Here is an 18,299-nt window from a genome sequence, read left to right on the forward strand (position 1 = left end):
GGAATTGCACTAAACTTGGCACAGAGAACACCCATGAACACAAAGAGAATACTGGGGGCTCTGGGGAAAACAGACCTTGGAGATTGGGAGCTGCCTGGGATTTATAGTTCTCTGCAATCAAAGAGAATTCTAAAACCCCAACAGCTATGGAATTGCACTAAACTTGGCACAGAGAACACCCATGAACACAAAGAGAATACTGGGGGCTCTGGGGAAAACAGACCTTGGAGATTGGGAGCTGCCTGGGATTTATAGTTCTCTGCAATCAAAGAGAATTCTAAAACCCCAACAGCCATGGAATTGCACTAAACTTGGCACAGAGAACACCCATGAACACAAAGAGAATACTGGGGGCTCTGGGGAAAACAGACCTTGGAGATTGGGAGCTGCCTGGGATTTATAGTTCTCTGCAATCAAAGAGAATTCTAAAACCCCAACAGCCATGGAATTGCACTAAACTTGGCACAGAGAACACCCACGAACACAAAGAGAATACTGGGGTCTCTGGGGAAAACGGACCTTGGAGATTGGGAGCTGCCTGGGATGTATAGTTCTCTGCAATCAAAGAGAATTCTAAAACCCCAACAGCCATGGAATTGCACTAAACTTGGCACAGAGAACACCCATGAACACAAAGAGAATACTGGGGGCTCTGGGGAAAACAGACCTTGGAGATTGGGAGCTGCCTGGGATTTATAGTTTTCTGCAAGCAAACAGCATTGTGAAACCCCAACAGCCATGGAATTGCACTAAACTTGGCACAGAGAACACCCATGAACACAAAGAGAATACTGGAGGATCTGGGGAAAACAGACCTTGGAGATTGGGAGCTCCCTGGGATTTATAGTTCTCTGCAATCAAAGAGAATTCTAAAACCCCAACAGCCATGGAATTGCACTAAACTTGGCACAGAGAACACCCATGAACACAAAGAGAATACTGGGGGCTCTGGGGAAAACAGACCTTGGAGATTGGGAGCTGCCTGTGATTTATAGTTCTCTGCAATCAAAGAGAATTCTAAAACCCCAACAGCCATGGAATTGCACTAAACTTGGCACAGAGAACACCCATGAACACAAAGAGAATACTGGGGGCTCTGGGGAAAACTGACCTTGGAGATTGGGAGCTGCCTGGGATTTATAGTTCTCTGCAATCAAAGAGAATTCTAAAACCCCAACAGCCATGGAATTGCACTAAACTTGGCACAGAGAACACCCATGAACACAAAGAGAATACTGGGGGCTCTGGGGAAAACAGACCTTGGAGATTGGGAGCTGCCTGGGATTTATAGTTCTCTGCAATCAAAGAGAATTCTAAAACCCCAACAGCCATGGAATTGCACTAAACTTGGCACAGAGAACACCCATGAACACAAAGAGAATACTGGGGGCTCTGGGGAAAACAGACCTTGGAGATTGGGAGCTGCCTGGGATTTTTAGTTCTCTGCAATCAAAGAGAATTCTAAAACCCCAACAGCCATGGAATTGCACTAAACTTGGCACAGAGAACACCCACGAACATAAGGAGAATACTGGGGGCTCTGGGGAAAACAGACATTGGAGACTGGGAGCTGCCTGGGATTTATAGTTCTCTGCAATCAGAGAGCATTCTAAAACCCCAACAGCCATGGAATTGCACTAAACTTGGCACAGAGAACACCCACGAACATAAAGAGAATACTGGGGGCTCTGGGGAAAACAGACCTTGGAGATTGGGAGCTGCCTGGGATTTATAGTTCTCTGCAATCAAAGAGCATTCTGAAACGCCAACAGCCATGGAATTGCACTAAACTTGGCACAGAGAACACCCATGAACACAAAGAGAATACTGGGGGCTCTGGGGAAAACAGACCTTGGAGACTGGGAGCTGCCTGGGATTTATAGTTCTCTGCAATCAAAGAGAATTCTAAAACCCCAACAGCCATGGAATTGCACTAAACTTGGCACAGAGAACACCCATGAACACAAAGAGAATACTGGGGGCTCTGGGGAAAACAGACCTTGGAGATTGGGAGCTGCCTGGGATTTATAGTTGTCTGCAATCAAAGAGAATTCTAAAACCCCAACAGCCATGGAATTGCACTAAACTTGGCACAGAGAACACCCATGAACACAAAGAGAATACTGGGGGCTCTGGGGAAAACAGACCTTGGAGATTGGGAGCTGCCTGGGATTTATAGTTTTCTGCAAGCAAACAGCATTGTGAAACCCCAACAGCCATGGAATTGCACTAAACTTGGCACAGAGAACACCCATGAACACAAAGAGAATACTGGGGGCTCTGGGGAAAACAGACCTTGGAGATTGGGAGCTGCCTGGGATTTATAGTTCTCTGCAATCAAAGAGAATTCTAAAACCCCAACAGCCATGGAATTGCACTAAACTTGGCACAGAGAACACCCATGAACACAAAGAGAATACTGGGGGCTCTGGGGAAAACAGACCTTGGAGATTGGGAGCTGCCTGGGATGTATAGTTCTCTGCAATCAAAGAGAATTCTAAAACCCCAACAGCCATGGAATTGCACTAAACTTGGCACAGAGAACACCCATGAACACAAAGAGAATACTGGGGGCTCTGGGGAAAACAGACCTTGGAGATTGGGAGCTGCCTGGGATTTATAGTTTTCTGCAAGCAAACAGCATTGTGAAACCCCAACAGCCATGGAATTGCACTAAACTTGGCACAGAGAACACCCATGAACACAAAGAGAATACTGGAGGATCTGGGGAAAACAGACCTTGGAGATTGGGAGCTCCCTGGGATTTATAGTTCTCTGCAATCAAAGAGAATTCTAAAACCCCAACAGCCATGGAATTGCACTAAACTTGGCACAGAGAACACCCATGAACACAAAGAGAATACTGGGGGCTCTGGGGAAAACTGACCTTGGAGATTGGGAGCTGCCTGGGATTTATAGTTCTCTGCAATCAAAGAGAATTCTAAAACCCCAACAGCCATGGAATTGCACTAAACTTGGCACAGAGAACACCCATGAACACAAAGAGAATACTGGGGGCTCTGGGGAAAACAGACCTTGGAGATTGGGAGCTGCCTGGGATTTATAGTTCTCTGCAATCAAAGAGAATTCTAAAACCCCAACAGCCATGGAATTGCACTAAACTTGGCACAGAGAACACCCATGAACACAAAGAGAATACTGGGGGCTCTGGGGAAAACAGACCTTGGAGATTGGGAGCTGCCTGGGATTTTTAGTTCTCTGCAATCAAAGAGAATTCTAAAACCCCAACAGCCATGGAATTGCACTAAACTTGGCACAGAGAACACCCACGAACATAAGGAGAATACTGGGGGCTCTGGGGAAAACAGACATTGGAGACTGGGAGCTGCCTGGGATTTATAGTTCTCTGCAATCAGAGAGCATTCTAAAACCCCAACAGCCATGGAATTGCACTAAACTTGGCACAGAGAACACCCACGAACATAAAGAGAATACTGGGGGCTCTGGGGAAAACAGACCTTGGAGATTGGGAGCTGCCTGGGATTTATAGTTCTCTGCAATCAAAGAGCATTCTGAAACGCCAACAGCCATGGAATTGCACTAAACTTGGCACAGAGAACACCCATGAACACAAAGAGAATACTGGGGGCTCTGGGGAAAACAGACCTTGGAGACTGGGAGCTGCCTGGGATTTATAGTTCTCTGCAATCAAAGAGAATTCTAAAACCCCAACAGCCATGGAATTGCACTAAACTTGGCACAGAGAACACCCACGAACACAAAGAGAATACTGGGGTCTCTGGGGAAAACAGACCTTGGAGATTGGGAGCTGCCTGGGATTTATAGTTGTCTGCAATCAAAGAGAATTCTAAAACCCCAACAGCCATGGAATTGCACTAAACTTGGCACAGAGAACACCCATGAACACAAAGAGAATACTGGGGGCTCTGGGGAAAACAGACCTTGGAGATTGGGAGCTGCCTGGGATTTATAGTTTTCTGCAAGCAAACAGCATTGTGAAACCCCAACAGCCATGGAATTGCACTAAACTTGGCACAGAGAACACCCATGAACACAAAGAGAATACTGGGGGCTCTGGGGAAAACAGACCTTGGAGATTGGGAGCTGCCTGGGATTTATAGTTCTCTGCAATCAAAGAGAATTCTAAAACCCCAACAGCCATGGAATTGCACTAAACTTGGCACAGAGAACACCCATGAACACAAAGAGAATACTGGGGGCTCTGGGGAAAACAGACCTTGGAAATTGGGAGCTGCCTGGGATTTATAGTTCTCTGCAATCAAAGAGAATTCTAAAACCCCAACAGCCATGGAATTGCACTAAACTTGGCACAGAGAACACCCACGAACACAAAGAGAATACTGGGGTCTCTGGGGAAAACGGACCTTGGAGATTGGGAGCTGCCTGGGATTTATAGTTCTCTGCAATCAAAGAGAATTCTAAAACCCCAACAGCCATGGAATTGCACTAAACTTGGCACAGAGAACACCCATGAACACAAAGAGAATACTGGGGGCTCTGGGGAAAACAGACCTTGGAGATTGGGAGCTGCCTGGGATTTATAGTTCTCTGCAATCAAAGAGAATTCTAAAACCCCAACAGCCATGGAATTGCACTAAACTTGGCACAGAGAACACCCATGAACACAAAGAGAATACTGGGGGCTCTGGGGAAAACAGACCTTGGAGATTGGGAGCTGCCTGGGATTTATAGTTCTCTGCAATCAAAGAGAATTCTAAAACCCCAACAGCCATGGAATTGCACTAAACTTGGCACAGAGAACACCCACGAACACAAAGAGAATACTGGGGGCTCTGGGGAAAACAGACCTTGGAGATTGGGAGCTGCCTGGGATTTATAGTTCTCTGCAATCAAAGAGAATTCTAAAACCCCAACAGCCATGGAATTGCACTAAACTTGGCACAGAGAACACCCATGAACACAAAGAGAATACTGGGGGCTCTGGGGAAAACAGACCTTGGAGATTGGGAGCTGCCTGGGATTTATAGTTTTCTGCAAGCAAACAGCATTGTGAAACCCCAACAGCCATGGAATTGCACTAAACTTGGCACAGAGAACACCCATGAACACCAAGAGAATACTGGGGGCTCTGGGGAAAACAGACCTTGGAGATTGGGAGCTGCCTGGGATTTATAGTTCTCTGCAATCAGAGAGCATTCTGAAACCCCAACAGCCATGGAATTGCACTAAACTTGGCACAGAGAACACCCACGAACATAAAGAGAATACTGGGGGCTCTGGGGAAAACAGACCTTGGTGATTGGGAGCTGCCTGGGATTTATAGTTCTCTGCAATCAGAGAGCATTCTGAAACCCCAACAGCCATGGAATTGCACTAAACTTGGCACAGAGAACACCCATGAACACAAAGAGAATACTGGGGGCTCTGGGGAAAACAGACCTTGGAGATTGGGAGCTGCCTGGGATTTATAGTTCTCTGCAATCAGAGAGCATTCTGAAACCCCAACAGCCATGGAATTGCACTAAACTTGGCACAGAGAACACCCATGAACACAAAGAGAATACTGGGGGCTCTGGGGAAAACAGACCTTGGAGATTGGGAGCTGCCTGGGATTTATAGTTCTCTGCAATCAGAGAGCACTGTGAAACCCCAACAGCCATGGAATTGCACTAAACTTGGCACAGAGAACACCCACGAACATAAAGAGAATACTGGGGGCTCTGGGGAAAACAGACCTTGGAGATTGGGAGCTGCCTGGGATTTATAGTTCTCTGCAATCAAAGAGAATTCTAAAACCCCAACAGCCATGGAATTGCACTAAACTTGGCACAGAGAACACCCATGAACACAAAGAGAATACTGGGGGCTCTGGGGAAAACAGACCTTGGAGATTGGGAGCTGCCTGGGATTTATAGTTCTCTGCAATCAAAGAGAATTCTAAAACCCCAACAGCCATGGAATTGCACTAAACTTGGCACAGAGAACACCCACGAACACAAAGAGAATACTGGGGTCTCTGGGGAAAACGGACCTTGGAGATTGGGAGCTGCCTGGGATTTATAGTTCTCTGCAATCAAAGAGAATTCTAAAACCCCAACAGCCATGGAATTGCACTAAACTTGGCACAGAGAACACCCATGAACACAAAGAGAATACTGGGGGCTCTGGGAAAAACAGACCTTGGAGATTGGGAGCTGCCTGGGATTTATAGTTCTCTGCAATCAAAGAGAATTCTAAAACCCCAACAGCCATGGAATTGCACTAAACTTGGCACAGAGAACACCCATGAACACAAAGAGAATACTGGGGGCTCTGGGGAAAACAGACCTTGGAGATTGGGAGCTGCCTGGGATTTATAGTTCTCTGCAATCAAAGAGAATTCTAAAACCCCAACAGCCATGGAATTGCACTAAACTTGGCACAGAGAACACCCACGAACACAAAGAGAATACTGGGGGCTCTGGGGAAAACAGACCTTGGAGATTGGGAGCTGCCTGGGATTTATAGTTCTCTGCAATCAAAGAGAATTCTAAAACCCCAACAGCCATGGAATTGCACTAAACTTGGCACAGAGAACACCCATGAACACAAAGAGAATACTGGGGGCTCTGGGGAAAACAGACCTTGGAGATTGGGAGCTGCCTGGGATTTATAGTTTTCTGCAAGCAAACAGCATTGTGAAACCCCAACAGCCATGGAATTGCACTAAACTTGGCACAGAGAACACCCACGAACACAAAGAGAATACTGGGGGCTCTGGGGAAAACAGACCTTGGAGATTGGGAGCTGCCTGGGATTTATAGTTCTCTGCAATCAAAGAGAATTCTAAAACCCCAACAGCCATGGAATTGCACTAAACTTGGCACAGAGAACACCCATGAACACAAAGAGAATACTGGGGGCTCTGGGGAAAACAGACCTTGGAGATTGGGAGCTGCCTGGGATTTATAGTTTTCTGCAAGCAAACAGCATTGTGAAACCCCAACAGCCATGGAATTGCACTAAACTTGGCACAGAGAACACCCATGAACACCAAGAGAATACTGGGGGCTCTGGGGAAAACAGACCTTGGAGATTGGGAGCTGCCTGGGATTTATAGTTCTCTGCAATCAAAGAGAATTCTAAAACCCCAACAGCCATGGAATTGCACTAAACTTGGCACAGAGAACACCCACGAACACAAAGAGAATACTGGGGTCTCTGGGGAAAACGGACCTTGGAGATTGGGAGCTGCCTGGGATTTATAGTTCTCTGCAATCAAAGAGAATTCTAAAACCCCAACAGCCATGGAATTGCACTAAACTTGGCACAGAGAACACCCATGAACACAAAGAGAATACTGGGGGCTCTGGGGAAAACAGACCTTGGAGATTGGGAGCTGCCTGGGATTTATAGTTCTCTGCAATCAAAGAGAATTCTAAAACCCCAACAGCCATGGAATTGCACTAAACTTGGCACAGAGAACACCCATGAACACAAAGAGAATACTGGGGGCTCTGGGGAAAACAGACCTTGGAGATTGGGAGCTGCCTGGGATTTATAGTTTTCTGCAAGCAAACAGCATTGTGAAACCCCAACAGCCATGGAATTGCACTAAACTTGGCACAGAGAACACCCATGAACACAAAGAGAATACTGGGGTCTCTGGGGAAAACAGACCTTGGAGATTGGGAGCTGCCTGGGATTTATAGTTCTCTGCAATCAAAGAGCATTCTGAAACCCCAACAGCCATGGAATTGCACTAAACTTGGCACAGAGAACACCCATGAACACAAAGAGAATACTGGGGGCTCTGGGGAAAACAGACCTTGGAGATTGGGAGCTGCCTGGGATTTATAGTTCTCTGCAATCAGAGAGCACTGTGAAACCCCAACAGCCATGGAATTGCACTAAACTTGGCACAGAGAACACCCACGAACATAAAGAGAATACTGGGGGCTCTGGGGAAAACAGACCTTGGAGATTGGGAGCTGCCTGGGATTTATAGTTCTCTGCAATCAGAGAGCATTCTGAAACCCCAACAGCCATGGAATTGCACTAAACTTGGCACAGAGAACACCCATGAACATAAAGAGAATACTGGGCGCTCTGGGGAAAACAGACCTTGGAGATTGGGAGCTGCCTGGGATTTATAGTTCTCTGCAATCAAAGAGCATTCTGAAACCCCAACAGCCATGGAATTGCACTAAACTTGGCACAGAGAACACCCACGAACACAAAGAGAATACTGGGGGCTCTGGGGAAAACAGACCTTGGAGATTGGGAGCTGCCTGGGATTTATAGTTCTCTGCAATCAGAGAGCATTCTGAAACCCCAACAGCCATGGAATTGCACTAAACTTGGCACAGAGAACACCCATGAACATAAAGAGAATACTGGGCGCTCTGGGGAAAACAGACCTTGGAGATTGGGAGCTGCCTGGGATTTATAGTTCTCTGCAATCAAAGAGCATTCTGAAACCCCAACAGCCATGGAATTGCACTAAACTTGGCACAGAGAACACCCACGAACACAAAGAGAATACTAGGGGCTCTGGGGAAAACAGACCTTGGAGATTGGGAGCTGCCTGGGATTTATAGTTCTCTGCAATCAGAGAGCATTCTGAAACCCCAACAGCCATGGAATTGCACTAAACTTGGCACAGAGAACACCCATGAACACAAAGAGAATACTGGGGTCTCTGGGGAAAACAGACCTTGGAGATTGGGAGCTGCCTGGGATTTATAGTTCTCTGCAATCAAAGAGAATTCTAAAACCCCAACAGCCATGGAATTGCACTAAACTTGGCACAGAGAACACCCATGAACACAAAGAGAATACTGGGGGCTCTGGGGAAAACAGACCTTGGAGATTGGGAGCTGCCTGGGATTTATAGTTCTCTGCAATCAAAGAGCATTCTGAAACCCCAACAGCCATGAAATTGCACTAAACTTGGCACAGAGAACACCCATGAACACAAAGAGAATACTGGGGGCTCTGGGGAAAACAGTCCTTGGAGATTGGGAGCTGCCTGGGATTTATAGTTCTCTGCAATCAAAGAGAATTCTGAAACCCCAACAGCCATGAAATTGCACTAAACTTGGCACAGAGAACACCCATGAACACAAAGAGAATACTGGGGTCTCTGGGGAAAACAGACCTTGGAGATTGGGAGCTGCCTGGGATTTATAGTTCTCTGCATTCAGAGAGCATTCTGAAACCCCAACAGCCATGAAATTGCACTAAACTTGGCACAGAGAACACCCATGAACACAAAGAGAATACTGGGGGCTCTGGGGAAAACAGACCTTGGAGATTGGGAGCTGCCTGGGATTTATAGTTCTCTGCAATCAAAGAGCATTCTGAAACCCCAACAGCCATGGAATTGGACTAAACTTGGCACAGAGAACACCCACGAACATAAAGAGAATACTGGGGGCTCTGGGGAAAACAGACCTTGGTGATTGGGAGCTGCCTGGGATTTATAGTTCTCTGCAATCAAAGAGCATTCTGAAACCCCAACAGCCATGGAATTGCACTAAACTTGGCACAGAGAACACCCACGAACACAAAGAGAATACTGGGGGCTCTGGGGAAAACAGACCTTGGAGATTGGGAGCTGCCTGGGATTTATAGTTCTCTGCAATCAGAGAGCATTCTGAAACCCCAACAGCCATGGAATTGCACTAAACTTGGCACAGAGAACACCCATGAACATAAAGAGAATACTGGGCGCTCTGGGGAAAACAGACCTTGGAGATTGGGAGCTGCCTGGGATTTATAGTTCTCTGCAATCAAAGAGCATTCTGAAACCCCAACAGCCATGGAATTGCACTAAACTTGGCACAGAGAACACCCACGAACACAAAGAGAATACTAGGGGCTCTGGGGAAAACAGACCTTGGAGATTGGGAGCTGCCTGGGATTTATAGTTCTCTGCAATCAGAGAGCATTCTGAAACCCCAACAGCCATGGAATTGCACTAAACTTGGCACAGAGAACACCCATGAACACAAAGAGAATACTGGGGTCTCTGGGGAAAACAGACCTTGGAGATTGGGAGCTGCCTGGGATTTATAGTTCTCTGCAATCAAAGAGAATTCTAAAACCCCAACAGCCATGGAATTGCACTAAACTTGGCACAGAGAACACCCATGAACACAAAGAGAATACTGGGGGCTCTGGGGAAAACAGTCCTTGGAGATTGGGAGCTGCCTGGGATTTATAGTTCTCTGCAATCAAAGAGAATTCTGAAACCCCAACAGCCATGAAATTGCACTAAACTTGGCACAGAGAACACCCATGAACACAAAGAGAATACTGGGGTCTCTGGGGAAAACAGACCTTGGAGATTGGGAGCTGCCTGGGATTTATAGTTCTCTGCATTCAGAGAGCATTCTGAAACCCCAACAGCCATGAAATTGCACTAAACTTGGCACAGAGAACACCCATGAACACAAAGAGAATACTGGGGGCTCTGGGGAAAACAGACCTTGGAGATTGGGAGCTGCCTGGGATTTATAGTTCTCTGCAATCAAAGAGCATTCTGAAACCCCAACAGCCATGGAATTGGACTAAACTTGGCACAGAGAACACCCACGAACATAAAGAGAATACTGGGGGCTCTGGGGAAAACAGACCTTGGTGATTGGGAGCTGCCTGGGATTTATAGTTCTCTGCAATCAGAGAGCATTCTGAAACCCCAACAGCCATGGAATTGCACTAAACTTGGCACAGAGAACACCCATGAACACAAAGAGAATACTGGGGGCTCTGGGGAAAACAGACCTTGGAGATTGGGAGCTGCCTGGGATTTATAGTTCTCTGCAATCAGAGAGCATTCTGAAACCCCAACAGCCATGGAATAGCACTAAACTTAGCACAGAGAACACCCATGAACACAAAGAGAATACTGGGGGCTCTGGGGAAAACAGACCTTGGAGATTGGGAGCTGCCTGGGATTTATAGTTCTCTGCAATCAGAGAGCATTCTGAAACCCCAACAGCCATGGAATTGCACTAAACTTGGCACAGAGAACACCCACGAACATAAAGAGAATACTGGGGGCTCTGGGGAAAACAGACCTTGGTGATTGGAAGCTGCCTGGGATTTATAGTTCTCTGCAATCAGAGAGCATTCTGAAACCCCAACAGCCATGGAATTGCACTAAACTTGGCACAGAGAACACCCATGAACACAAAGAGAATACTGGGGGCTCTGGGGAAAACAGACCTTGGAGATTGGGAGCTGCTTGGGATTTATAGTTCTCTGCAATCAGAGAGCATTCTGAAACCCCAACAGCCATGGAATTGCACTAAACTTGGCACAGAGAACACCCATGAACACAAAGAGAATACTGGGGGCTCTGGGGAAAACAGACCTTGGAGATTGGGAGCTGCCTGGGATTTATAGTTCTCTGCAATCAGAGAGCACTGTGAAACCCCAACAGCCATGGAATTGCACTAAACTTGGCACAGAGAACACCCACGAACATAAAGAGAATACTGGGGGCTCTGGGGAAAACAGACCTTGGAGATTGGGAGCTGCCTGGGATTTATAGTTCTCTGCAATCAGAGAGCATTCTGAAACCCCAACAGCCATGGAATTGCACTAAACTTGGCACAGAGAACACCCATGGACATAAAGAGAATACTGGGCGCTCTGGGGAAAACAGACCTTGGAGATTGGGAGCTGCCTGGGATTTATAGTTCTCTGCAATCAAAGAGCATTCTGAAACCCCAACAGCCATGGAATTGCACTAAACTTGGCACAGAGAACACCCACGAACACAAAGAGAATACTGGGGGCTCTGGGGAAAACAGACCTTGGAGATTGGGAGCTGCCTGGGATTTATAGTTCTCTGCAATCAGAGAGCATTCTGAAACCCCAACAGCCATGGAATTGCACTAAACTTGGCACAGAGAACACCCATGAACATAAAGAGAATACTGGGCGCTCTGGGGAAAACAGACCTTGGAGATTGGGAGCTGCCTGGGATTTATAGTTCTCTGCAATCAAAGAGCATTCTGAAACCCCAACAGCCATGGAATTGCACTAAACTTGGCACAGAGAACACCCACGAACACAAAGAGAATACTAGGGGCTCTGGGGAAAACAGACCTTGGAGATTGGGAGCTGCCTGGGATTTATAGTTCTCTGCAATCAGAGAGCATTCTGAAACCCCAACAGCCATGGAATTGCACTAAACTTGGCACAGAGAACACCCATGAACACAAAGAGAATACTGGGGGCTCTGGGGAAAACAGACCTTGGAGATTGGGAGCTGCCTGGGATTTATAGTTCTCTGCAATCAAAGAGAATTCTAAAACCCCAACAGCCATGGAATTGCACTAAACTTGGCACAGAGAACACCCATGAACACAAAGAGAATACTGGGGGCTCTGGGGAAAACAGACCTTGGAGATTGGGAGCTGCCTGGGATTTATAGTTCTCTGCAATCAAAGAGCATTCTGAAACCCCAACAGCCATGAAATTGCACTAAACTTGGCACAGAGAACACCCATGAACACAAAGAGAATACTGGGGGCTCTGGGGAAAACAGTCCTTGGAGATTGGGAGCTGCCTGGGATTTATAGTTCTCTGCAATCAAAGAGAATTCTGAAACCCCAACAGCCATGAAATTGCACTAAACTTGGCACAGAGAACACCCATGAACACAAAGAGAATACTGGGGGCTCTGGGGAAAACAGACCTTGGAGATTGGGAGCTGCCTGGGATTTATAGTTCTCTGCAATCAAAGAGAATTCTGAAACCCCAACAGCCATGGAATTGGACTAAACTTGGCACAGAGAACACCCATGAACACAAAGGGAATACTGGGGGCTCTGGGGAAAACAGACCTTGGAGATTGGGAGCTGCCTGGGATTTATAGTTCTCTGCAATCAGAGAGCATTCTGAAACCCCAACAGCCATGGAATTGCACTAAACTTGGCACAGAGAACACCCATGAACACAAAGAGAATACTGGGGGCTCTGGGGAAAACAGACCTTGGAGATTGGGAGCTGCCTGGGATTTATAGTTCTCTGCAATCAAAGAGCATTCTGAAACCCCAACAGCCATGGAATTGCACTAAACTTGGCACAGAGAACACCCATGAACACAAAGGGAATACTGGGGGCTCTGGGGAAAACAGACCTTGGAGATTGGGAGCTGCCTGGGATTTATAGTTCTCTGCAATCAAAGAGCATTCTGAAACCCCAACAGCCATGGAATTGCACTAAACTTGGCACAGAGAACACCCACGAACACAAAGAGAATACTAGGGGCTCTGGGGAAAACAGACCTTGGAGATTGGGAGCTGCCTGGGATTTATAGTTCTCTGCAATCAGAGAGCATTCTGAAACCCCAACAGCCATGGAATTGCACTAAACTTGGCACAGAGAACACCCATGAACACAAAGAGAATACTGGGGGCTCTGGGGAAAACAGACCTTGGAGATTGGGAGCTGCCTGGGATTTATAGTTCTCTGCAATCAAAGAGAATTCTAAAACCCCAACAGCCATGGAATTGCACTAAACTTGGCACAGAGAACACCCATGAACACAAAGAGAATACTGGGGGCTCTGGGGAAAACAGACCTTGGAGATTGGGAGCTGCCTGGGATTTATAGTTCTCTGCAATCAAAGAGCATTCTGAAACCCCAACAGCCATGAAATTGCACTAAACTTGGCACAGAGAACACCCATGAACACAAAGAGAATACTGGGGGCTCTGGGGAAAACAGTCCTTGGAGATTGGGAGCTGCCTGGGATTTATAGTTCTCTGCAATCAAAGAGAATTCTGAAACCCCAACAGCCATGGAATTGCACTAAACTTGGCACAGAGAACACCCACGAACACAAAGAGAATACTGGGGGCTCTGGGGAAAACAGACCTTGGAGATTGGGAGCTGCCTGGGATTTATAGTTCTCTGCAATCAGAGAGCATTCTAAAACCCCAACAGCCATGGAATTGCACTAAACTTGGCACAGAGAACACCCATGAACACAAAGAGAATACTGGGGGCTCTGGGGAAAACAGACCTTGGAGATTGGGAGCTGCCTGGGATTTATAGTTCTCTGCAATCAGAGAGCATTCTGAAACCCCAACAGCCATGGAATTGCACTAAACTTGGCACAGAGAACACCCACGAACATAAAGAGAATACTGGGGGCTCTGGGGAAAACAGACCTTGGTGATTGGGAGCTGCCTGGGATTTATAGTTCTCTGCAATCAGAGAGCATTCTGAAACCCCAACAGCCATGGAATTGCACTAAACTTGGCACAGAGAACACCCATGAACACAAAGAGAATACTGGGGGCTCTGGGGAAAACAGACCTTGGAGATTGGGAGCTGCCTGGGATTTATAGTTCTCTGCAATCAGAGAGCATTCTGAAACCCCAACAGCCATGGAATTGCACTAAACTTGGCACAGAGAACACCCATGAACACAAAGAGAATACTGGGGGCTCTGGGGAAAACAGACCTTGGAGATTGGGAGCTGCCTGGGATTTATAGTTCTCTGCAATCAGAGAGCACTGTGAAACCCCAACAGCCATGGAATTGCACTAAACTTGGCACAGAGAACACCCACGAACATAAAGAGAATACTGGGGGCTCTGGGGAAAACAGACCTTGGAGATTGGGAGCTGCCTGGGATTTATAGTTCTCTGCAATCAGAGAGCATTCTGAAACCCCAACAGCCATGGAATTGCACTAAACTTGGCACAGAGAACACCCATGAACATAAAGAGAATACTGGGCGCTCTGGGGAAAACAGACCTTGGAGATTGGGAGCTGCCTGGGATTTATAGTTCTCTGCAATCAAAGAGCATTCTGAAACCCCAACAGCCATGGAATTGCACTAAACTTGGCACAGAGAACACCCACGAACACAAAGAGAATACTAGGGGCTCTGGGGAAAACAGACCTTGGAGATTGGGAGCTGCCTGGGATTTATAGTTCTCTGCAATCAAAGAGCATTCTGAAACCCCAACAGCCATGGAATTGCACTAAACTTGGCACAGAGAACACCCACGAACACAAAGAGAATACTAGGGGCTCTGGGGAAAACAGACCTTGGAGATTGGGAGCTGCCTGGGATTTATAGTTCTCTGCAATCAAAGAGCATTCTGAAACCCCAACAGCCATGGAATTGCACTAAACTTGGCACAGAGAACACCCACGAACACAAAGAGAATACTGGGGGCTCTGGGGAAAACAGACCTTGGAGATTGGGAGCTGCCTGGGATTTATAGTTCTCTGCAATCAGAGAGCATTCTGAAACCCCAACAGCCATGGAATTGCACTAAACTTGGCACAGAGAACACCCATGAGCATAAAGAGAATACTGGGCGCTCTGGGGAAAACAGACCTTGGAGATTGGGAGCTGCCTGGGATTTATAGTTCTCTGCAATCAAAGAGCATTCTGAAACCCCAACAGCCATGGAATTGCACTAAACTTGGCACAGAGAACACCCATGAACACAAAGAGAATACTGGGGGCTCTGGGGAAAACAGACCTTGGAGATTGGGAGCTGCCTGGGATTTATAGTTCTCTGCAATCAAAGAGCATTCTGAAACCCCAACAGCCATGAAATTGCACTAAACTTGGCACAGAGAACACCCATGAACACAAAGAGAATACTGGGGGCTCTGGGGAAAACAGTCCTTGGAGATTGGGAGCTGCCTGGGATTTATAGTTCTCTGCAATCAAAGAGAATTCTGAAACCCCAACAGCCATGAAATTGCACTAAACTTGGCACAGAGAACACCCATGAACACAAAGAGAATACTGGGGGCTCTGGGGAAAACAGACCTTGGAGATTGGGAGCTGCCTGGGATTTATAGTTCTCTGCAATCAAAGAGAATTCTGAAACCCCAACAGCCATGAAATTGCACTAAACTTGGCACAGAGAACACCCATGAACACAAAGAGAATACTGGGGTCTCTGGGGAAAACAGACCTTGGGGATTGGGAGCTGCCTGGGATTTATAGTTCTCTGCAATCAAAGAGCATTCTGAAACCCCAACAGCCATGGAATTGCACTAAACTTGGCACAGAGAACACCCACGAACACAAAGAGAATACTAGGGGCTCTGGGGAAAACAGACCTTGGAGATTGGGAGCTGCCTGGGATTTATAGTTCTCTGCAATCGGAGAGCATTCTGAAACCCCAACAGCCATGGAATTGCACTAAACTTGGCACAGAGAACACCCATGAACATAAAGAGAATACTGGGCGCTCTGGGGAAAACAGACCTTGGAGATTGGGAGCTGCCTGGGATTTATAGTTCTCTGCAATCAGAGAGCATTCTGAAACCCCAACAGCCATGGAATTGCACTAAACTTGGCACAGAGAACACCCATGAACACAAAGAGAATACTGGGGGCTCTGGGGAAAACAGACCTTGGAGATTGGGAGCTGCCTGGGATTTATAGTTCTGTGCAATCAGAGAGCATTCTGAAAACCCAACAGCCATGGAATTGCACTAAACTTGGCACAGAGAACACCCATGAACACAAAGAGAATACTGGGGGCTCTGGGGAAAACAGACCTTGGAGATTGGGAGCTGCCTGGGATTTATAGTTTTCTGCAAGCAAACAGCATTGTGAAACCCCAACAGCCATGGAATTGCACTAAACTTGGCACAGAGAACACCCATGAACAGAAAGAGAATACTGGGGTCTCTGGGGAAAACAGACCTTGGAGATTGGGAGCTGCCTGGGATTTATAGTTCTCTGCATTCAGAGAGCATTCTGAAACCCCAACAGCCATGAAATTGCACTAAACTTGGCACAGAGAACACCCATGAACAGAAAGAGAATACTGGGGTCTCTGGGGAAAACAGACCTTGGAGATTGGGAGCTGCCTGGGATTTATAGTTCTCTGCATTCAGAGAGCATTCTGAAACCCCAACAGCCATGAAATTGCACTAAACTTGGCACAGAGAACACCCATGAACACAAAGGGAATACTGGGGGCTCTGGGGAAAACTGACCTTGGAGATTGGGAGCTGCCTGGGATTTCCTTCCTGCCACAGCTATCCCCTGGGAGGCGCCTGCAAACGCTGCTGCAACAACTCAGGGGCCGTTTGCAGCAGGGAGCTTCTCCCTTTGCAGCTTCTCCGTTGGCCTGGGGATGGCTCTCCTCCTTTCCTGGGCCCGCCTACAGGAGCGGCTGCAGCCCAGCACGTGCTGCTCCAGGGAGGATGATGCCAGGCAGGTGTGGGGCTGAAAGAAGGGCATCCATTCTCTGCATAGCAACCCCGTTGTCTTTTCCTCCTCTTTCCTTGCCCCTTTCTTTCCTCTGCTCTTTCTTCCTGCACACCTTTCCCTCCTTCTCCCTTGCCCCAGACCCGTTGATTTTCTTCTTCCTCGCCCCGTGTGCCCTTTTTTCTCCCTCTCCCTTGCCATGTGCGCGCCCTTTTCTCCTCCCTTGACCCTCGTTCACCTTTCTTCTCCCTCACCCTGCGTGGACCCTTTCCCCCTTCTCCCTCACCCCATGTGTGCCTTTCCACCCCCCTCCCTTGCCCCCGTGTGCCTTTCTCTCCTTCTCTCTCATCAAACTACAAGAGAGGAGATTCCACCTGAACATGAGGAAGAACTTCCTGACTGTGAGAGCCGTTCAGCAGTGGAACTCTCTGCCCCAGAGTGTGGTGGAGGCTCCCTCTTTGGAAGCTTTTAAGCAGAGGCTGGATGGCCATCTGTCAGGGGTGATTTGAATGCAATATTCCTGCTTCTTGGCAGGGGGTTGGACTGGATGGCCCATGAGGTCTCTTCCAACTCTTTGATTCTATGATTCTATGATCTTGTGCGTGCTTTTCCTTTTTTCTCCCTCACTCCATGGACACCTTTCTTTCCTTCGCCCTTTCCCTGCATACCCATTATTATTATTATTATTATTATTATTAACTTTATTTGTACCCCGCTAGCATCTCCCGCAGGACTCGATGCGGCTTACACAGGCCGAAGCCTCCAAACACAATACAATAAAACATAGCACAATAATAAGCAAAGCAAATCAAACAATTAAGCAAAATAACAACAATAACTACATCAAGACACTATTAAAACTGGTTCGGCCGGCGCAATGGGGTACAGGGGTTAAAGTGCTGAAATGGCAGGAGGAACGTAGGATTAGAGGTATGGTGTGCAGTAACATCGGTTGTACTAAAGTGCTTCTAGGACTTGGGATGGGGGATTCCTAATCTGCGAAGGCACATCGGAACAGCCAGGTTTTTAGGTTCCTTCTGAAAACTGCTAGAGTAGGGGCCTGTCGGAGATCTTTTGGAAGGGCATTCCAAAGTCGGGGGGCCGCCACAGAGAAGGCCCTGTCCTGTGTCCCCACCAA

General features: G+C 47.3%; 1 long non-coding RNA gene across 2 annotated transcripts in view; it reads right to left on the reverse strand.

Annotated features, from left to right (window-relative positions):
- LOC137095777 (uncharacterized) overlaps nucleotides 1-17,092 on the reverse strand; it is an 82,314-nt gene extending 65,222 nt beyond the window's left edge. For both annotated transcript variants that reach the window (XR_010908913.1, XR_010908914.1), the window contains exon 1: nucleotides 16,948-17,092. This is a non-coding gene — a long non-coding RNA (uncharacterized lncRNA). The remainder of the gene's footprint in view (nucleotides 1-16,947) is intronic.
- Nucleotides 17,093-18,299: the final 1,207 nt, after the last annotated feature.

The sequence above is a fragment of the Anolis sagrei genome, assembly GCF_037176765.1.
Source record: "Anolis sagrei isolate rAnoSag1 chromosome 6 unlocalized genomic scaffold, rAnoSag1.mat SUPER_6_unloc_1, whole genome shotgun sequence".
In the NCBI taxonomy this organism is placed as follows: domain Eukaryota; kingdom Metazoa; phylum Chordata; class Lepidosauria; order Squamata; family Dactyloidae; genus Anolis; species Anolis sagrei.